The sequence below is a fragment of the Mirounga leonina genome, unplaced genomic scaffold (genome assembly GCF_011800145.1).
Source record: "Mirounga leonina isolate KUSES-001 unplaced genomic scaffold, KU_Mleo_1.0 Mir_114, whole genome shotgun sequence".
NCBI lineage: Eukaryota > Metazoa > Chordata > Mammalia > Carnivora > Phocidae > Mirounga > Mirounga leonina.
In genome coordinates, this window is record NW_023270265.1 from 14719958 (window position 1) to 14743266 (window position 23309).

Genomic DNA, 23309 nt, shown 5'->3' on the forward strand with positions numbered 1-23309 from the left:
CACAGAACTCACCAAGTCCCAGGCTCACACCAATACAAGAGCTCTTATTCTTGGCCACGATTTGGATTCAGGATTTTCTACCTGTTTGTTTTCCCAACAAGTACGGCCACACCTTAATTGCATTGTGAAAATACTCCACAAATCCCGGCTCGATGCCTTGGTGAGACAACCAGATGACTGGCCAGGAATACAGTCCGGCTGCTGTCCGAGAAGTCTGGTTCCCACGAGTCATGCATTGGGGTGCCAGTGGGAAGAACAATCTGTGATCTTGGCTCTTGCCACCGTGGCTAAGCATCCTCTCACCTGCTTTCATCTTACTCAGATAGGAAAATGGATAGCTCATTTTAAAATTCTCAGGGCCCAGGAAAAGAACTGCCTAACAAAAATAGAAACCTTCGGTTAAAAAAAAAAAAAACAAAAAAAACCAAACCTATAGTAATAGCAATGATGTCCCCACAAGGAATAATACACTTTCCTTAAGGGGAGCTTATGTATGGGGAAGCAGTCATCTTCTGTCTTAGAAACAATATAAGCAGAGCTATTGATCAAGCTAAAAGCATCAAGGTAGATATTTGGAGATCAAGGTCAACTTCCTTATGAATGCACAAGAGGAACAGGGCGTCTGGCAGGATGCAGCATCCACTCAGAGAGCAGGGATTCCTGGAACACCTGGCTCCCCAGCAGGTCAGCCAGAGGAAGGCCTCCATCACTTACAGCAAGGTTCCTATGTTCCTAGGAAGCAGGTAATGCTTCCGGGGGATAAAATCAATGAAGACCAACTCATTTGCAAATAATGTTCTCTTTCCTTCCTCCCTTCCTCCTTCTTTCCCTCTTTTCCTCCCTTTCTCTCCTTTTCCTTATCTCTCTATTTTCCTTGCTCCCTCCTATTACAAACATTTTCAGAGTTCCCGTCCTGTGCCAGGCACTTCACTGGGCTCTAAAGATATACTATGATAATTAGATCTGGTCTCCACACCCAAAGAATTAAAATCTAACAGAGAAGAAAGACAGTGATAGTCCCCTGTGGTAAGTAATTTAATAGAGTGATCTGAGGGGCATCTACCTCAGCCCGGGAAGAAAAGGGGCTTCCTACAGGAGACAGCACCTAAGTTGAGTCAGGAAACACCAAGGAGTACATCAGCTTATGAAGACACCAGAATTTCCCCAGCTTTAATCTATCTATTAAACAAAGATGACGTTTGTGAAATACTGATAGATTGGCCTTACCAGGTCAAAGTATAAGGGCTTAGCTAATGGTTAATTAGCATTTTTAATCAGCACCAGAATCAACCAGTGTAGCCTCACAAGATAGACCTTTATTATTATGTCCCTTTAGCTTCTGAATTAATATTTGACTCCTCTGAGTTACCCAAAAAAAACCCCACTATTTCTACCATTGTGTTTAATAGGACAGTGGTGAGAACCGTGAAAACATTTTATTTGTGGAAATTGTGGGTTGAAGCCATGCGTGCATCTTTTTATTTAGTGCACTGGCCCTCCTACGAGTTATAACCCCCCCTTAGTGTTTCCTGGGGGAGGTACATAAAAGTACCTCAAAAGAACAATCAGAGGTCCTGGAGCTATCCAGTGGAAAGTGACCAAGAGCTCACATTGTCAGTCAAATGCTATGAACCAGCCCCGGAGCTGGGAGCTTTGGGACCGGCCTCCATCCTCACAACGAGAGGTAGCCTCGTTCGCAAAGGCACTGAGATTTTGAGTAACTTCCCACCGTCACACAGTCACTGAGTGAGGGGGCCACGCCAGGAACTCAGGCCACTGTCACTTGCACTAGGTGGACCCTCTTAGCACGCCCCTCCTGCTTCTCTAAGTGTGGTCAATGAATCAGCAGCCTCCAACATCACCAGGGAGCTTGTTAGAAGTCCAGAATCTCAGTCCGCATTTTCACAAGAACCCCCATGGATTTATTTGCACATTAAACTTTGAGAAGTGCTGGGAGCCTCTGTTTGGCCCGGAAAAGAAAAGATTCCAGGAGACGCACCCAGGTCTTCATGTCTGCAGCTTCGCCGCGGGCCCAGGAAGAGAGCCTTACATGTCGGGGTGGGAGAGCGGCAGGGAGGCCGATTCATGCCCACTACAGGAAGGGCGTGCCTAATAACTGCACCACCGGGTCCAGCTGGCTAGCGTGGCCTGGGGAGCACTAAGCTCCCCATCACCGGAAGTGTGCCATAGAAGCTAGTGACCCCTTTCCTAAGACAGGGATGGGTTCAATGTCCAACGTGTCCTAACTACATCTCTGAGACCCCAGGCTGCACATGGGGCTCCAGTATAACAATGTCGTGGGTCCAAAGTCTAAACAGGGCATGGCCGCAGGAGTGAAATACATGAATGAAACATTTGCAATTGAAAGAGGAGCTCTAGGCAAAACATAAATTCTATGCAGGTGGGAAGCATTTTGGCCCAGATAACACTGCGATATTACACACGATTGTCTTATGTAAGCCTTCTATCTCACTCAGATATAAAGTCCAAGGTAAGCAGAGAGAGCTCCGGGCCATGTCATCAGAGCCTGTCACCACCTGCTTATGTGTCCTTAGTGTTACCCCAGTAGGGCCATCTGAGCAGAGGGCTCCTCCTTGCGCTGGACTCCGTGTAGATGCAGAACTGCAGCTGATTCTGGGGATTCTCTCTCCTTCACCTGCCGGCTCTCAGACAGGAAGCCCAAGCCTTTCTTGGCTTTCCCAACACCTGTGCACTTGATGACCAGACAGCCCCGGCTGCACTTCCTGCTCACCTCATCACCTCTCCAAGTGTGGGAAAAGGACAGCTGTAAATAGAAGAGCTCCCAGGGGGACTCAGGGACACCCAGACTCATAAACACCATCCTAAACGGAGTTCCCACGCAAATGATCCGGCGCTGCCCGGGCCCAGCGTTCCCACCAGTGGGGTCACTTCAGTGGAGACATATGAGGAGGAAGGGCCCATCTGGGTTTGCCCATGGGCAGGCACTCCTCCAGGTGGAAAGCTGTGGACGGGGAAAGGCACAGCCAGGTCCTGGAACTGTCCAGCACAGCCACAAGCCCTGCCAGAGCCAGACGCAAGCGTTCCCTGGAGCTCTGAAAGGAACCCATGGACTGATCTCAGAAGACAGGAACGAGGGCTCCCTTCCAAGGCGGTTGAGCCAGTGTTCCCAGCGCACGAGGAGATAATGGGGGACTGAGGAGCCACGCGCATCACCATCCCTAAGCAAAGCCAGTCTTGGCTGTGCTCATCATTCATCCAACAGCAGTTTCTTTTTTTAAGTCCCCTCGCTGTTCCCGCACTGTTCTCCAACTCAGCGTATTCTGGGCACTGCCATGCTGACACCACTTTCCAGCCCTTCCATGCCATCGGTTCTCCTCCTGGGTCCCAGCCCTGGCCTCCATCTCCCATTCCTATCCTTCCCAAGCTTAGAAGTGCACCTTGCTCTCTTTAGAGCCCTCTCATCCCCCCTCATCATAATGTGTTGAGTGATATTGTGGATGCCTGCCATCCTGTCTTCCATGCTCAGTCCTATATTTTCCTCTGAATTTGGAAAATTTTAGGCTGGTGTGCTCTTCTTTCACATTTACAAACTCTAGATGACATGGTCAGTCTCACTCGGCATTCCTGTGCTTTCAGCAGCCCATTCTTCCGTGCTGATCAAGATGGAAAGTGCCAGCAAGCCAGGTCAAGAACTCAGCCAACACTGCCATAGTGGAGCCCCATCTCTGCCCTTCCTTGCATGGGTCGTCTGTTGCGTACCTGTGTGAGGAGTATAGGGAGGGCCCTCTGTCCAGCCAGCTGATCCACTGCACCGGGCAATGTGATTTCAATGGCCTCCCCACACACTTACCATATCTCTTCTGCCAAGTTTGCTGACTTCCCAGAAGGTGTATACCTTCTGATGGAAACCTTTTGACCCATGTTCAACATCACTATTCATTAGGAAAATGCAAATCAAAACTACAAAGAGGTATCACCACACAGCCATTAGGATGGCTAGGATTTAAAAAAAAAAAGAAAGAAAGAAAACAAGTGTTGGTGAAGATGTGGAGAACTTGGAACCCTTGTGCACTGCTTGTAGGAATAGAACATGGTGCAGCCGCTGTAAAAAATAATAATGGCAGTTACTCAAAAAGCTAAACATAGAGGGGCACCTGGGTGGCTCAGTCGTTAAGTGCCTGCCCTCGGCTCAGGTTGTGATCCCAGGGTCCTGGGATCGAGCCCCGCATCAGGCTCCCTGCTCAATGGAAAGCCTGCTTCTCTCTCTCCCACTCCCCCTGCTTGTGTTCCCTCTCTCGCTGTCTCTCTCTCTGTCAAATAAATAATATATTTTTTTTAAAAGCTAAACATAGAATTACCACATGGGCTAGAAATTCCATGCCTAGGCAGATACACAAAAGAAATGAAAGCAGAAACTCAAACAGATATCTGCACACCCATGTTCATAGCAGCATTATTCACAAAATAGCCAAAAGTTGGAAGCAACCCAAATGTCAGTCAACAGATGAACGGACAAACAAAATGACGTCCATCCATCCAATGGAATATTCTTAAGTCTTAAAAAGATTGGGCTCCATGTTCTCCTGGAATCAAAGGTGCAGGGGCCAGAGGAAGGCAGGATTTGGGACTGTGGGCCAAATTGAAAGGGTGTGGGGGCCCGCTCAGACCCACACTCTGGCGATAGCAGAGCAACTATACCTGCCTCCAAAGAGAAAAATGGAAGAAGGAAAAGCTCCAGAGCTCTCCTCTCAAACCAGGTCCTCCCCTTCCGGCCTTCCCAGCTCAGCGCCACAATGCCCACTCCCTGGTGGCCCAAGCCACAGTCCATCCCCACTGCCCCCAATCTCTTGCCCCCAATTCAATCAGACCCCAAACCTGTGGATTCTATCTCCAGGCATCTGTCAATATGCACCATTCATCGGCACCCCACCACCACCCCTCACTCAGACTGCTGTTAGAGCCCCCCCACTCCTCCCACTCCCAATATGACCCCTTTCCACTCTCCTCACAGGGACTCCAAAGCCCTGAATAATGCCCCACCCTGATCCAGAATGTTCCAGGACTTCCTGCTCACCTCAGCAGAGTCAGCTCCAGAGGAAGACATGCACGGCTGCCACATACTGGGACCTCAGTTCTCGGTGGCCTCATCACCTGCCTCCTTGGATTCCAGTCATCCTGGGCTTCTTTGAGTTGATCAAATGGGCCATTTCCTCCCACATTCTCTGACCCCTCCACAGGAGGTTGGGTCTGCATCTCCTTGCCTGCTGGTCTGTGCCCAACAGGATAGAGTTGGTGTGCAATGCCAAGGCCAAGTCAAAAAATGCCATGCCACATTCCCCAGTCCCCTGGAACATGCATCCCTCAAGCCCCCAGTGGCCATGGAGCAGTCCATGTCCCCTGGCTCACTCTGTTGTAAAGAAGCCAACACTGACCACGTGGGGATAAAAAGAAAGGGAGAGACCCCAGCCCTCTTGTTCTAGCTCCTGCGTCTAGGCCACCTGAGCCAGAAGCAGCTCACCAAGCCGTTCCCAGATTCCTGACCCACAAAACCGTGAGAGATGATAAACTGATTGCTGTTATTTTCAGCCACTAAACTTCAGAGTAGTTTGTGACACAGCAAGAGATGACAGGAACTCTGTCTTTCCACCAGCCTCCTTTCCCTGTCTGCTCTCACCCTCTCCCTGCTAGCCTCCTCTTGACTAACTCTTGTGAAACCTAACACTCCCCAGCTTAGACCACGTCCTCTTGGAGGCCATCCCCAATGCCCTTGCTCTTGACCATGCACCTCACTTTCCCCACTTGCTGGTCCATGGGCTTCTCCCATCACAGAACAGGCTGTAATTGCCCACTTAAATGTCTCCCTCACCTACCCAATGGTCATTTTGGAAGGAGGAATCTTGTCTGTCCACATCATCACTGCATCCCCAGTGCCTAGCACAGTGTGAGGTCCAAGGTAGGCAACATGTAAACATCACTGAATTCAGTGGGATTCTTATTTTATTTTGCCCTGTTTTAATATTTTATTTATTTAAGTAATCTCTACACCCAATGTGGGGCTTGAACTCACAACCCTAAGATCAAGAGTCGCACACTCCTCCCACTGAGCCAGCCAGGCAAGGCACCCCAGGGATTCTTACTTTAAATGGAAGAGTTGAAGCCAGTTAAAAGGATCTTTTAGGAAAGCAACCTATTCCATTTAGATCTTATTTCCTCCCTTTCCCACCTAGTTGTTGACACCATGTGGATGAGTCAACCCACTCCCAAACCAGAGCAGGCACTTTGCTCCCCTGACCCTGTATGAGGGGCAGCTGGGCAGGCTGCAGCCCCACAAATGGGGTCTCAGGGACCTGAGGCCCAAGAACAGATGTCCCACAATGTACCCCATAAGTCAGCATTCACATTTAACTAATGTTCTTTGATGAGAAATTCACACCTGCCAACAAAAGGAGGCCAAAGACTTGCCTGGTGCTCACAACAACGTCCAAAACCCAAATTAGAAACCAACTCTTATTTGGTTTGGTGACAATGAAATGATGAGGACATTAGACAAATTACATTAAGTGAAAGTGGTGAGTGGCCCTGAACTCTGTGTTTATTGCCATGGGAAGACTCGGCACCAGACCCCAGTCTTCTGAAGTATTTCACCATGTTTGGCTGCCAAGTGGGAAGTCCAGGCTGGTTTAGATGGGGTTTAACTCTTAAGTCACCTAAGGAAAATCAAGGTTGCCCTCCTTCAGGATGAGGGGAGTAAATTCAGCTGGTTATCCTCTTCTCACTTCCCTTCAATCCAATGAAACTATCTAATAAATATTATGACAGGGGAAAAAATGGCTCTAAAAGATAAATAGCATCACGACCTAAGGTGTCCACACATCCAGTTTAACTCTGTAGATAGGGTTTGAATATTATCAAGCATGGAAGAGCTTTAGAAAGTCCTAGAGGAGACACTGCTTGACATCTTCATGTCTCAATTAATTTCTCTATGAGGTTTTGAGACAGGGTGACTCTGAAGTGTCTTGGGAAGTCAAATCAGCCACTAAGATAGCCCTAAAAGTTTCAACAGCTTCCTTTGGGCATGTTCTTGAGGCTTCAAGAACTTAAAATTAGAAGATCCCAGCTAAGACCATCAGTTAAAGGACCCCCGACCACACCATCTTCCCAGAGCATGTTATCATGCTGACAAGGCCAGCCCACCCAGCCTGGGGAAAGACCTTTCTCTGTCCTGCACTCTGCAAAGCAGGGAGGGAGGGGGCAGGGCAGAAGCCACCAGAAGCAGGAGGAAGGAAGAGAGAAGCCATATGCTATTCCCTCCCAAAATTCCCACAACAGATTTGAATCTAATCTGAATCCTCCAAGCTTTGGCAGAAGATGCTAAGAGAAAAGGGTTCTTCTAAGTAAATCTGAGCCCCCTTGTTGCTGGCCAAGGAGGGGATTTGCTAGGTCCAAAATGACTCCCAGGGTAGCTCCTTTCTCTCTGCCACCTGAGCAGGGACTCCAGCAAACCAGAAGAGAAGTGTCCCTCCAAGTTGAGGTCCATAGGCCCATCCAATTTGGCCATTTTTATTTAAACCAAGAATCTTTGGGATTTTACATGGAAACTTGGTATTAACAGAAATCTGCTTAGAAAAATAACTTTATCATATTCCATGAGTGAGCTTCTAACTGAATTTACCAAACATTAAAATCAGCCACTATCTATACTAAAGTACATGTTGTGAGAGCATGCCTCTTCTGCCTCCCCTCGTGGTAGCAGGGCTTCCTCTACAATAAGCAGCAGTTTTTAGCCACTGGACAGCAAGCAGCAGAGGACCACGATCCAGAAGAGAAGGGAAACAGGTAAGGCGAGCCCCAAGATTTCACCAGCTTATTGTCTAGAGGCAATTTCCAGGCTTGCGGTTCAGAGAGGGGAAACCCAAACAGAGCCCTGCAGTCTGGCTTTGTGGATACAGAGATTAGAGTTTCGAGAGGTCAAGAAAACCAGAATTTTCAGGGCAGAGTACTAGAGAGGAGGGGGCCGTCCAGAAGGAAAGTTCTAGAAATCTGCAAAAGGGATCCCCTCGGGTCTTTGGCCAAGTATAAAAAAATATACATATGTTTGAGAGGAAACCACCAAAATGAGGTAAAGAATCACCAGAAATGCATAGATGGAACAATTCCCCAGTCTCATGCAAAGTCAAGAATAGTTCATCTCCTGCTAATTAGAATGGAAATGCATCCTATGACACAGGGCATTAGGTAGAATCTTCGGCAGGGGAGGGCATCACCTTAGTAGTGGAGCTAAATAAATCTTAGAATAAAGACTCACTAGATCTGATCTTAAAAAGCTGGAAGGTGGGGCGCCTGTGTGACTCAGCCAGTTAAGCAGCCGACTCTTGATTTCATCTCAGGTCATGATCTCAGGTTCCTGGGATCGAGTCCCACATTGGGCTCCACACTCAGCAAGTAGTCTACTTGAGGATTCTCTCTCCTCCCTTGGCCCCTCCTGCTTTGTTCTCTCTCTCTCTCGCACACACGCTCTCTCTCTAAAATAAATAAATAAATAAATCTTAAAAAAAAAAGCTGGAAGGCAAGCCTCTAAAGCTACAGTGTCCAATATGATAGCCACTAGCCAAACATGACTATTCACTAGCCATATAGAAAGTGGGTAAAAGTTGCATGTAAGTAGTGCCTACCATTTTGAACAACACAAATTACAGAACGCTTCCTCATCAAAGTAAATTCTAAAGGATCCAACATATCCCAAGTAACTTAGCTGCTTACCAGATAAAACCCAACTCCATTTAAAGGAATGCAACAAAATCCAGGCAACCAACAATATAAAAATCACAATGTTCATCACAACGTTCACTATCCTATCAAATATTACCGAGCATTCAAAAAAGCAGGAAGATATGATTTATAACAGAGGTGTGGGAAGGATCATTCAATAGAAACAGACTCTGAAATGAAAGGAATAATGGATGAGCAGACAAGGACACTAAGCAGCTGTTCTAAATATATTATATATATTTATATAATATAAATATTATATATATAATATATATATATATATATTCCAGAATTCAGAGGAAAACATGAGCATAATGAAGAGAGAGATGTAAAACATAAAAAATGACCCAATGGAACTTCTAGAGTTGAAACATACAATAGTTTAAGTGAAAAATACACTAGATGAGATTAAAAGCAGATTATATAATCAGAAGAAAATATTAGTGAACTAAAAGATACAGCAATGGAAACTATGCCAAATAAGCCACAGAAAAAGACTTTAAAAAATTAACAGAGCATTAGCAACTTGTGGGACAATATCAAGAGGTTTGCATACATTTATTTTAAGTTTTTTTTAAAAAAGAGAAGAAGGAAGACAAACACTGAAGGAATAGTGATTGCCTTTTTCCAAATTTGGTAATAAATATAAACTCAAAGATCCAAGAACTTCAACAAACCCCAAGCAAAATAAATCTAAAGAAAACCATGCCAATCAGTGTTTTTTTTTTTAATTTATTTTAATTCCAGTTAGTTAACATACAGTGTTATATTAGTTTCAGGCAACAAATATAGTGGTTCAAGAACTCCATACATCTCCCAAGGCTCATCACAACAAGTACACTCCTTAATCCCCATTACTTATTTCACCCATCACCCCCACCCACCTCCCCTCTGGTAGCCATCAGTATGTTCTCTACAGTTAACCTCTCTCTTTTTTCTTGGTTTACCTCTCTTTTTCCTTTGTTCATTTGTTTTGTTACTTAAATTCCACATAAGAGTGAAATCATATGGTATTTATCTTTCTCTGACTTATTTCAGTTAACATTATACTCTCTAGCTCCATCCATGGTGAGATTTCATTGTTTCTTATGGGTGAAAAATATTCTGTTATATACACCACATCTTCTTTAACCATTCATCAGTCAATGGATATTTGGGCTGCTTCCATAGTTTGGCTATTATAAATAATGCTACTATAAACATAGGGGCTCATGTATCCCTTTGATTTAGTGTTTTTGTATTTTTGGGGTAAATACCCAGTAGTGCAATTGCTGGATCATAGGGTAGTTCTATTTTTAACTTTTTGAGGAAACCCCATACTGTTTTCCACAGTCATGCCAACCAATGTTAAAGAGAAAATTTTTTAAACAGCTGTACAAGAAAAAGACATGTTATATTCAAAAGATCAAAGACTTTTAATGGCAAACCTCACTAGAAACTATGAAAGCAAGAAGACAGTGGAGCAACATCTTTCAACTATCAAAAGAAATACTCTGCCCAACTTGGAATTCTTTGCCCAGCAAAATTACCTTTGAAAGTGAAGGTTGAATAAAGGCTTTCAGACAAGAATATGAGAGAACTGATTCCTGGGAAGTCCATGCCTCAAGAAATACTTTTAAAAACCAAGATCTTTAGGGAAGTGGTGCCAGGAAGGAAAGGAAGGAAAAAGATGCCAAATGGAAATCTAGGAATCTAGGTTTACACTATAGAATTATAAGCCCTAAAAATGATAAATATGTGGGTAAATTTAAAAGACTTTTGTCTTATATTTAATATATTTAAGGGGCATCTGGGTGGCTCAGTCAGTTAAGTGGCCAGCTCTTGATTTCAACTCAGGTCATGATCTCAGGGTCATGAGATCAAGCCCTGCATCAGGCTCTGCGCTCAGGAGGGAGTCTGCTTGAGATTCTCTCTCTCTCCCTCTGCCCCTCCCCCAATTGTGCTCTCTCTCTCTCAGATAAATAAATAAAATCTTTTTTTAAAGAAAGATAACTGTTTAAAGCAAAAACAATGTCAGCATGGTGTGGGGTGCACAACGTAAGCAGAAGTAAAATATATGTCCACAATAATACAAAAGATGAAAGAAGGTAAAAGGAAGAATGCTGTTGTCAAGTTCTTATGCTATAGAAGAAGCAGGATAATCTCTTTTTTTTTTTTTTTTTTGAGAGCGAGAGAGGGAAAGAGAGAGTGCGTGCACATGAGCCGGGGGGAGGGGCAAAGGGAGAGGGAGAGAATCTTAAGCAGCCTCCATGCCCAGTGTGGAACCCAATGTGGGGCTCAATCTCACAGCCCTGAGATCATGAACTGAGCCAAAAATCAAGAGTCGGATGCTTGAGGTACCTGGGTGGCTCAGATGGTTAAGTGTCTGCCTTCGGCTCAGGTCATGATCTCCAGGTCCTGGGATCGAGCCCCATATTGGGATCCCAGCTCAGCAGGGAGTCTGCTTCTCCCTCTCCCTCTGCCTCTCTCCCATTTGTGCTCTCTCTGTCTCTCTCTCTCTCTCTCAAATGAATAAATAAAATCTTTAAAAAAAAAAAAAAGAATCAGACGTTTAACCAACTGAGCCACACAGGTGCCGCAGAATAACCTTATTATTATAAGTTAAAGAATAAATTGAAAGCCTTCAAGCAGCCACTAGAAAATAAAATGAGATAGAGTTAATAAGCCAATAGTAGAGTAAAATGAATGAATATCGTATGGCAAGAAGCATGAATAAACTTAAGTTACACATAGAAACACAGATGACTAACTGATTTAATGTTCACAGGAATAAAATCAAGTGGCAGAAGAATAAAAAATGAAAAAAAGGAAACTGGAGCACCATATTCATATTAATTAAAGTAGATTTTAGAATAAGGAATAAATAGGGATCTTTCATAGTAATAAAGGGGCCAATTAATCAAGAAGACATAACAATCCCAAATGTGTATACATCTAATAACAGAACTCTAAAGTAAATGAAGCAAATTAAAGTCACAATGAAATAGCATGACTTACCCATCAGATTGGCAGAATAAGAAATTCCAACAATCCCAACCATTGGCAAGGACACAGAGCAATGGGAGTTCTCATATGCTGCTTGTGAGAATACAAATTCGTACAAACACTGTATTAGTTATCCGTTGATATATAACAAATATCACAAGACTTAGTGGCTTAAAACAACAAACGTTTATTTTCTCACTGATATCATGGGTCACAAATGCAGGAGCTAAGACATGACTTAGCTGCATTTCTCTCATGAAATTGAGTCAAGATGCCCATTAGGGCTACATTCATCTGACCTTCCTCAGCCAAGGAGTCTGAGAGAAGGTAGAAGCCCCTCCCCACCACCCCAAAAGGGAAACCCTGAAGATCTGCAATGCAAATATGCCAGGGTAGCAAAACACTACCTACCCCCAACCCATAGAGACACATCAAAGGCATTACTGAGAAGAGCCCCCTCCCTGCCCCCACCTTCATGAGGAGCTCAGGCATGGCCTGGAATCAGGCTGCTCGGTTCACATCCCCACTGGACGACTTACTCAGTGATTGAGCAGGTCACTCTGACCCTCAGTATCTTCATCTATAAAATGGAGATCATTCTAATCCCAGCCTCATATGATGGTAGTAAGGATTAGGTGAGTTAGTACCTGTAAAGCACTTAGCCCATTGCCCAGCACCCACTAAGCGCTCATCCATCTGGTTCCCTCTGCCACACACCCCCCCACTGCTCAGCAGAGGCCCCACAGTCTGGGGGTGGCCTGGCTGCACGCAGCCCCCAATGAGCCTGGCTGGGCCCTCCAGGCTGGGCCAGGGACTGGGTCCTGCCCAACACACCCACAGCTCCCCTTCCTGGATGCTGGGGTTATTCATTGACTGGCTTCCTCCCACCAAGCAGGCGTGAAAAAGCTGCAAGAGGAAAACCTCCAGGAGTGCAGGGCCGCACGGCACCGGGGGGACCACTCCCAATTCTGCTGTAGCTGCAGTTCGAGCCTTGCGCATGCAGGAACGACCCAAGTTTAATAAAGGATAATTCCTAGACTGCAAGACTGAAGGGGAATTGGATTCAGATGACAAAGCGGATGCGGCTTAATTGGAACAAAGTTACTCCCTCCTTCCTGGTGCCAACCGCGAGACCAGAATCAGAGAAGCGAGCATGGAAGGAGCGGCCACGGCCTCCCAGTGTGGCCTTGCTCCTGAGGCAGAACCTGAGACGCTGCGGGATCTGTGGCCCGGCCAGAGCTCTGCTTCGGGGATGGTGTCCCGGGCTCGACCTCAGGCCCCCGGCAGAGAACTTCCCTGAGCTTCCCTGTGAGAAGTAGTCACTGAGGAAAGAGGCTGATGCTCTGCCCAAAGCTCCTGGGGCAGGCCCTGGACTTTGCAGTGCCTGGTGTGTGAAAAGCCAGATGCCAGAAGGATTCAGTCTCCCACCAGCCCCTCACCCCACCCACCAGAGCTCCTCAGCCCTTGATTTTGTCTCCAGCTCTCTGATTTTGCCTCCTGCCACTCCTCCATCCTCCCCGGGCACAGTGACCTCTTGCTGCTCCTCCAATGTTGCAGCCCCAGGGCCTTTGCACCAGCTACACTGGCAGTTTCCTTTGCTATGAATGTTCTTCCCCAGACAGTCACCTAGCTCCTTCATTCCTTTCCTTCAAGGCTTCACCTTCTGGATCAGGCCTACTCTGACTACCCTGCTGACCACCAAAACCTACCCACGCCAGGCCGCCTCCCTTATTCCTCTTTGTTACTTTTTTTTACATGCGTCTCATCTGCTAACATACCATGTAATTTAGGATTAAATCATGTCTGTTATTTTTTGTCTCTTTCCCCTCTCTGATAATATAAGCCACAGAACAGGGATCTCTATTTTGTTCTTGGCTGTTTCCAAAGCACCTAGAACATAGTAGATGTATAGATGCACAGTAGATATGAATATGTGTTGAAGAGAGAAGTGAGGGAGGGAGGGAGGGATGGAGGGACGGAGGGAGGGAAGAAGAAAGGACTAGAGAATAAGGAAAGACAGAGTATCTGTGGTTAAAGGAGACACGTCTCTTAGAGCCAGCATGGAGGAAGCAGCTGGTCAGGACTAGAGCAGCAAGGGAAATGTCGGGGGGGCAGGTGTTAAGGCTCCAAGCTCTGGCCAGCCACCCTTCCTTACCGTGAGGAGCTGGGCTTGCTCTTTAGAAGACTGATGAGCCCCTTACCAATAAGTTATTATTTTTTCCATTGTGATGAAGAAAAATCTAAGGTCCAAATAGCTCAGCACACGCACAGAGTGGAGCTGGGATCCAAACGCCAGGTTTGTCCAGCTCCCAAGCCAGAGTTCTCCACCAACACTGTGGATCTGCAAGGAAGAGCCCAGCCGAGCTGTGCCCGCTGCACCGGTTGGTGCAGGAGGGATGGGGAGGAACCCTGAAAGGGCACCCAGATGCCCTCTGGGGAACCAGCCTCGGCGAAGTCAGTGTGCTGCATGGCGGCAGGAGCCTCCTCCTGCCCCACTCTCCACTTTCCCCACAAGCAGACATAACTACATCCATCCACAGAAATGTGCTTCTCCCCACAGACCTCTCACTTTCAACCTGCTTCGCTCCTGCAACTCTCCACCTTCTCCATAAAAGCAGAAGAGTTTCACTTTATAGCCCGTTTAGCTCTCAGACATCAGACAGGGAACAAGTGCATCAGGAAAGATGCATCGTGCCTAGGCACGTCATACCAGGAATGAGCACCCCGCCTTGGACCCCCGGCCTTGAGTCCTGTAGGTTTCAGGCCATGCCTGGAAGCATGGCTGTCATCAAGGGCACTGCAGCAGAAGGTCAACTTCACTCAAAGCTAGAAAGCTCCGTCCCTGGGACATGGGTTGGTCAGGCAGCAATAGTGGGTCAGGCAGTAGGGAATCACATGGTGTGGTGGGGCCCACACTCCAGGTCTGCGACAGGGACATCTCCCCAGCCTGAAAAAGTCTCCTAAGAATGTGACTTTACAAGATGGTGCTGGGGGAGGGAGAGGGAGGGAAGCCCAGGGGTATTACGACTCTAGGTTCTCCTAAATGGGGGCAGGGATAGAGACAAGCCTCCTCGTTCCAGATTCATCCCATTAGTAAACAGAGATGAATCTTTCCCATAAAGAAGGACTCCAACTGCTGCCATTACTAATCACCGGCAATAAAGCTACCAAATAAAGAAAAGACAGAATGATAAATCCACAGGAGGGATGCCCGACAGAACAATTAGATGTGGGAGAAAAACATTCATTCACAGACATCACCACCAGGCATGTATTATTAATAAAATAGACATTGAGCTCCGTCAATAATAAAAGGAAAAGGACCCCAGCCTCCCCCACCCCAATAAAGTCATCCACTGTCCCTCAGCCTTAGCATTGAGCTCTAGCTAATATTAGCTCTGAGACAGGTGAGGCTGTCAGATGATGCCACAGCCATAGAGAGACACCTGGCTCCCTTTGTCCCACTTGTCCCACTCCTGAAGGCAGGCAGGACTCCCACTATCCCACTGCCAAATTACATCCTGGTCCAGCCCCTCCTTTCCATGCCTGAATGAGCCTCCCCAACTATTGTTGTGTAACAAATTATCCCAAAACTTAGCAGCTCAAAACAACATTTATTGTCTCACAGTTCTGTAAGTCAAGAATTAGGCACGGCTTGGCTGGTGTCTGGCTCAAGGTGTCTCATGAGGTTGCCATCAAGCTGTTGACCTGGGCTGTGGTCTCATCTGAAGACTGCTGGGGAAGGGTTTTTGTAAGCTGACTAGATAGGTGTCTGATCCTCACAGCTGCTGGCCTGAGGCCTCCCTCAGTTCCTCACCATGTGGCCTCTCCATAGGATAGCTTCATGACTCATCAGCTGGCTTCCTCACGCACACACCCTCACCCTGAGTGAGCAGTCCCCAAGATGGAAGCCACCATCTTTTCATAGCCTAATCTGAGAAGCCACATCCCAGCCCAAGTGTCCATCGATAGATGAATGGATAAAAATGTGATACACACACACACATGTGCACACAGGATTATGATTCAGCCATAAGAAAGAATGAAATCTTGCCATTTGCAACAACATGGATGGATAGAGGGTATACTGCTAGGTGAAATAAGTCAATCAGAGAAAGACACATACCATATGATTTCACTCATATGTGGAATTTGAGAGACAAAACAAATTAACAATGGGAAAAAAGACCAACCAAAACACATCCCATAACTTCTATTTATTAGAAATGAGTTACAAAATCCAGACCATACTCCAGGAAAGGGGATTAAATGGGAGGTGGGGATCACTGGGGGTCTATTTACAAGCTGCCTGCCACACCCACTACATGTGGGTGAGTGGGGTGACAAGATGGGGCTGACAGGCAGAGGAGCCTGCCAGCTGAGAGGAAGCCACAGAGCCAAAGAAGGTAAAAGAAGGGGGGGGAGGGAGGGAGGGAGGGGGAAGGGGAGGAGGGGGGGGGGGATGGAGGAAGTTCATTTACAAGATGCAATATTTTCTCCCAAGTTGTGTTCCATTTCCCCCAGCAATACAAAATGTTCAGAAAATAACAAGGAAATCAGGAATTTGTGTCAACCCCACATCTGTTCCTTAATTCCCCCATAAACATGGCAATGTAGATTCCAAAGAACCAGAGAGTGAAGAAGATCCTTGGAGAAAATGGGGCAGTGGGTGTGGCTAGCAGCCCTGGCCTGCTATCATCCACCCACCGTCTTCTCTCCCAGGACTCCTCCAGCCATGCCAACCACCGCCGCACCCACAGAGAAACATGAACCAAGAAACAGACCACCTTTTCAGGGCAAGAACGAGCCAGCCCAACTTGGATGGCAGTTGGGGTCCCCCTCTGTCCTCAGAGCTCCCGCTCACTGGCCCCACACAGGCTCATCCCAGAGCCGCTCTTGCTCTACCTGGTTCCTGGGAGGAAGGAGCTCAGAAGGAACATGGGCCTCTGGCCCAGGACTGGCAATGGGGAGTCAGCTCTGAACAGACATCTGGAGAAAGAGCTAGAGACATTAATGAAAGCGACAGAGTAGCCATGCGTTCCATTTCCATGAGTAATTGATGACCACTTAAACTGTGAGGGAAGGGCAGGGCAAGCTGGAGCTCTGGAAACTAACAGAGTCAGGGTGCTGGACAACCTCAGTGTGCCCCAAAGATAGGACAGAGGGGCCCCAACGGCCCTTGTAACTCTGCTCAGGACCTCCCAGAACTTTTACGCTTTCTTCCACATCTTGTCCTCATTTTACTACCTACCCACACCTCCCAGGAAGTCAGGAAAATTCTGGCTAGGGTCAAGTTTTCCTCACTGTGGTGGTGGAAACAACAGGAGACCCAGCTGGGACAGTGGAAGACTAAATCAGTCCCCTGTGCCAAGGGCACCAGAGGGATGGTGGACAGCCTGGTCTCCCACTGGCCTCCAACATCCTTCCGCAGCTGCATCAAGAAGCTCCTTTGCCCTCTGGCTTCTGTTTGGGCAATGGATAACCAGCAGGAATCGGGGGCAGGAGGAAAGAGGGCCAGGAATATTTATTCCTCTGGCTCTCTCTCTGGGAGGCTGAGGGCTGACAGTGCCTGGATCCCTCTCCCCAGGCCCAATGCTCCTATCCAGCAGCCCTCTCCAAGTGACAGGGCCCACTGGTTCCAGCGCCCTCCATCGGGTGCGGGGGTGAGACCAATCCCTCAGGGCTTCACCACCTCTTGTTGGCTTCCCTTTACCCTGCCTACGTGCTTGAAAACAGTCCCTCTCTTTAGCTTTCCTCCATCACCCATGGCAGGGTACCTGCTGGACCCTGACTGCTAGAGATGGGCTGGAATCTGCCAAGAGCCAGGAGCTGGTGGAGATAGGGCAGGAGTGATAACTGGATAGAGGGGAGGAAGGACCTGGTGACCATGGGCTAAGCCAGCCAGGCATATCCGGCGGCTGTGCAGACGTGTCCTTCTGCCTCACAGGTGGGGTCAGGTGCAATGCCCACACTCTGGGAAGCCCCTCCAGCTCCATGCTTAGGACACCAATCTACTCCCAGGGAGGGGCATGATCCCCTCAGTAGCCTTGGAGGGATGGAAAATGGGGTGCCTGGTCCCCTGTCAGTAGACAGGGAATCAAACTGTCTGCCTGGAGTGGGTAGGGCTAAGGGCCCGCCTCTGCTTGGAAAGTGCACCATCCAATCCACTGACCAGCACTGCAGCCAGCAGGATGCTCTCCTCCCTCCAGCAAGACAGGAGGGCTCCTAATAGTTTGGTGTTCACCACAGAACATGCCTCCACTTGGAAGCAGCAATAGTAGGAAAGGAAGTGTAGCAAAAGGCAAAGAGCCAGCGCTTTGGCATCAGATGACCCCAAGTGAAAAATCTGGCTCCACCAATCACTAGCTGTTTGACTCTGGAGAAGTCACTTAGACCCTCTTAGCCTTGCTTTTTTCAGATGTCATATGAGAAAAACAAACAAACCTTGTCAATTCATGTGAGCATTAGAAATGATATATGGGAAGCATCTGGTAGAACTTCTTGCTCATAGATGGTATCCATCAGTGATCATTATTTTTATAATAAAAGACAAAGTCAACCCAACGACCCAAGACTTCCCTGCATCACCTCCAGGATAAAGCTCACCCTGGCTCACAGGTCCCTTCTGTTGGCCCTCAGCCTGTGTTCCCCACTCCTCTCCCAACACCCTAGTCCTCTCCGGCTTTGCTCTTCTCTCTTGGGACTGCATTGGCTCTTGACATGAAGACATCAACATTCCCACAAGCAGAATTGTCATACATTATACTGCAAACCTCCAAGTCAACTTTCTCGTGCCAAAGGTAGGACTTCGGAACATCAGTTGATGAATGGATATTTTAATCTAAATAGTCAACAATTTGGTATCAACGTATTTATCAATACAGCAATATTTGTGTTATACCAGAGTACTGGCCCTTATCATCTTCAAATAAAATAAGGTGTAAAGGGGGGACATCAAGTTTCTACCTGGAATTAAAACAGGAGATCAAAACCAGGCACACTGTTACCAACAAACCTCGGCTCTCATACTGATGTTCGTCAGTCCAGTCCAGGTACTGGATGTCCATCTGCACAAAGAATAAACCAGTAGAAGAGCATTGGCCAAATGCTAGAAGGAAACATCGATGGAGGGAATACAGACATGTGGATTGAGAATTAGCTTCAGAAGAACATTCCAGAAGCTGAACCATATACACTAATATATGATTCTCCCCAAAATATGTATTTAAGAGAAAAAAAGCACAGACCAAAGAGTGTGTATGATACATGAATATTTATGTGAAAAGAAGTATATGTACATCTGCACATCTCTGGATGGATACACAAAACCAGCTAGCAACGGGCATCTCTACAGAGAGATACTGTAGAGGAAAAGTCGGCAATGGGGAAAAATATAATTTACCTCGCTTCCTTTTTTTTTTACCATGTGATTGTAGGTTGTAGTATAATGATCCAAATGCAGAGAAAATTCATGCACTCATAGCTTACCACAGATTCCTCGGCCAAAACAAACAGACTGGCATTCCATCTCCTCTTGACAATTATTCCAAAAAGCTCATAAAACATTACCAAAGTCAACTTCACATTCTCCTGCTCAATCCCTTCCAGAATCCCCATCAGCAAGGCTTTTCACATCAAAGACAATTTCCTCCAGCAAGTACATGAAAAGATGCTCAAGATCACTAATCATTAGGGAAATGCAAATCGAAACCACAATGAGCTACCACCTCATACCCATTAGGATGGCCACCATCAATTAAACAAATTAACAAGTGTTGATGAGGCTATGGAGAAATTGGAACCCCCATGCACTGTTGGAAGGAACGCAAAATGGAGCAGCCACGGCGGAAAACAATATGGTGGATTCTCAAAAACTCAAACTTGGAGCTGCCATATGATCCAAAATCCCACTTCCGGATGTACCTCTAAAAAGATTGAAAGCAGGGTCTTGACGAGATATCTGAACAGCTATGTTCATAGCAGCATTATTCACAGTAGCCAAAAAGTGGAAGCAACCCAAGTGTCCATCGATCAATCCAATGGATGGACAAACAAAACGTCATGTAGGCATACAATGGAATATTATTCAACCTTAAAAGGAAGAGTATTCTGATACATAACTGCTACATCTACAATATGGATGAACCTTGAGGGTATCTTGCTAAGTGAAATAAGCGGGCCACAAAGGAATAAATACCACATGACTCCACTTATATAGGGTTCCTAGAGTAGGCAGACTCATAGAAACAGAAAGTAAGGTGCCTGGTGGCTCAGTTGGTTAAGCGTCTGCCTTCGGCTCAAGTCATGATCCTGGGGTCCCGGGATCGAGTCCCACATCAGGCTCCCTGCTCCGCAGGGAGCCTGCTTCCCCCTCTACTCCTCCCTCCACTCATTCTCTCAATATCTCTCTCACTCTCAAATAAATAAAATAAAATCTTTAAAAAAGAAAAGAAACAGAAATTAGAATGAGGGGTGTCAGGGCTGGGGGAAGAAGGAGATGGGCGGCTGTTGTTTAATGGATATACAGCTTCAGCTGTACGAAATGAAAAACTTCCTGGAGATTGCACAAGAATCCGTTAAGAATATGTGGATATACTTAAGACGATTGAACTGTGCAGTTAAAAATGGTTAAGATGATAAATTTTATGTTACATGTATTTAACCGCAATAAAAAATAAATTAATAAAAATACATTTCCTCTGTCTCATAAATGTCACCATATGTTATCTGACAGAGCCCCTAAGAAGTCATGTTGTATCGAGTTAATGTTTACTCTATGTAACGTTTTAAATCATCATGAATAACACATCGTGTTTAACACTCCTTTTTCAAAACACATGCAGTCTGGAGCACTGGGTGTTATGCACAAACAATGTATCATGGAACACTACATCAAAAACTAATGATGTAATGTATGGTGATTAACATAACAATAAAATTAAAAATAAATAAAACACATGCAGTCACTCTATGATTCCATGTATACAGCAGTTTTTTAATGAGAAAAGTATAGCAATGGCAAACATCAGGAGCTATGGGGGTTAGGGGTGGGGGGTGGTGGAAAAATTCTCTACCTTGACTGTAGTATGTTACAGGAAAATAAACATTGACGAGATTTCAATAGCCAACCCCCCCTCAAAAAAATTAGCACACGTAAAAACTGATGGAATCCAAATTAATGTCTGTGATTTAGTTAATAATATTGTACCAATGTCAATGTCCTGGTTTCGATCATTGCACGAGGGTTATGTAAACTATGTCTCTGGCATAAAATGGGCAACAGGTACATGGGAACTCTACTGTTTTTGCAACTTGCATGTAAGTCTAAAATTGGTTTATAACAAAAAGGCTTTTTAAAAAATATGTCTCCAAAAAAAATAAAAAATATGCCTCTAATACTCAAAGAATTTGTGATATAGTGTAGCTCTCTGGAGACAGAACCCATTTTATAAGGTGTAAGCTGGCAGTTCTACCTCTAGGCGAGCCGTTTGTGCCTTCCAAGGTCCGCTCAGCTAGATATCAGGGCCTGTCTACACAGCACGCTTCGTGCCCCAGGCTCACTGTGCTCTTGCATCCACTTCCACCTACAAGGGCTTCTCCCTCAGACCACAGGGTTCTTCTCCCTCATCAGTCTGAACCTCTTCATCATCATCATCACCTAGAAGAGCTTATATACCCCCTTGGCAGCAAGTAACCCCCAAGGGCCAGAACCAGTGCCTCACCCCGCCTAATCTCGGTTGCCCCCATTTTACAGATGAAGAAACTGAGCCTTGGGAGGGTAAGGGACAAGCCAAGACCCCACAGCCAGTGGGCAGTACAGGGTTCTGGATTCAAGGGCAGGCCCTGTGACGCCCCCTACCGGCCACCTCAGCTGCCACCTGCAGACTGGCATGTGGCAGCAGGTGCGAGTCAAGCCAGTGGGGACAGGGCACTCATTCAAGGCTGCCAGAAGAGCAGCTGTTCTCTGAATCCCGGCGGCCTGGGGCCATGCTGTTCTTACGTTCCCGTTCCCCGGTAGATAAAGTGCTCCACTTAGGAGAAGCTCTCTCCAGGCTGTGGGGCCATTAGCTTGCTGACTCCTGGAAAACCCATTTGGCCAGTGCTGACAGATATGGCCATTACACTGTCACTTAGCCCCTCTGGCTGCCCCATCCAGACCTTGGGGGAGGGAGGAGCCACGAGGCACTCAAAGCTCAGGGGAGGGTCTGCGAGATTCGCTTCCTGGCCAGCCGCTTCCTCTCCGCCCTCCGGCTGCATTTTGCCAGGCCCGAGTTGCTGCTTCAGGCAGTATGACTTCGATGTACTGCCAATGACCTTGTTCTCCTGAGAATTGTTCACAAACTGCCTTCGTACGCATCATCTCCCTTGACCCACACAGCAACCCTACGAAGTTGAAATTAGGATTATTATTTCCACTACACGGATAAAGAAATCAGGCACAGAGAGGTTAGGTAGCTTGCCCAATGCCACACAGCTAATAGTGTTGCCTGCCCCATGCTGCTATGACCCCACTGGGGCGTTACCGTGTATGGGGAGCTCGGCCTCAAAGCAGCATCTGCAGAACCAGGGGCGGGGCAAGGGCTGCTCCTCTCTGCCAAGTGGAGGCACAAAACTGCTGGACGATGCGGCCTTGTCCCCAAGGAGCACCTGCCGCATTGGCAGGGCCCGGGTGGCCCTTGACCGGGTAGGTTCCCAGCTTAGGTCAATGCATCCCACGCCTCCCACGCTCCCGGATCCTTCGCTCGAGCCAGATGAGCGCCCCAGGCGGGGCTTCCCAGCCATTCAACAGCTGGCCAACCTCTCCCCGCCCGTAGCACAAGCACCTCGGGACACGGGCTGCCGTGACATCTGGGGCACCCAGCTGATCCAGGCCAGGGTCTGCAGCCACAGCCGCATGCGCCCCAGCACTGCCCTGTGCCCGGGTCCCTGCCCCAGCTCGGGAGCCCAGATGTCCCCGAGTCGAGGGAAGCTGCGGCAGGCGCCCAAGTCCTAAGGAAGAGCACTAACGAGCGATAGCCCATCTCCTGCCCAGAGCCAGGCTTGGAAGGGAAGGGGTTTTGCCCCTCGGGGTCCCAACCTCCTAGCTCAGGAGCTGAGAGCAGATGGAAGAGAAGGCTCCATTTTGAGGCCCAGCCTCCTTGGCCCTATCCTACAGAATGCAAAGAGAAGACCCTAGCTGCTTCCAGGGTACCCAGATGATGCTGCTTTCCACCAAGATGCCTTGCTTTGTTTTGAGGTGACTCAGAAAAAGGTGGCTTAAAAGTCCATAAGGCAAAAGCAGCCCCTTTTCTAAAATGTCCTTCCTGGTGGGTTCAGGGCCGGACCCTGGTTCGTGCCATGGGACTGAGGGAGCATATGGGCCTGGCTTGGCCCTGAGAACAGCTCATGCTGTGGGGAAGGATGCAGCCACTTCTCTTGAACACGAAGACTGGAGGTGCCTGGGGCCTGCCAGCCAGCTCTCAGCTCACTATCCTCCTCGTACAGCACTGAGTGGTGCTGGGGCCCCGGGAGCCCAGATTCAGAGTCCAGAGCTTTGCTGTCATTGTGTGTGGGGCGGGGGATGTAGACATGGG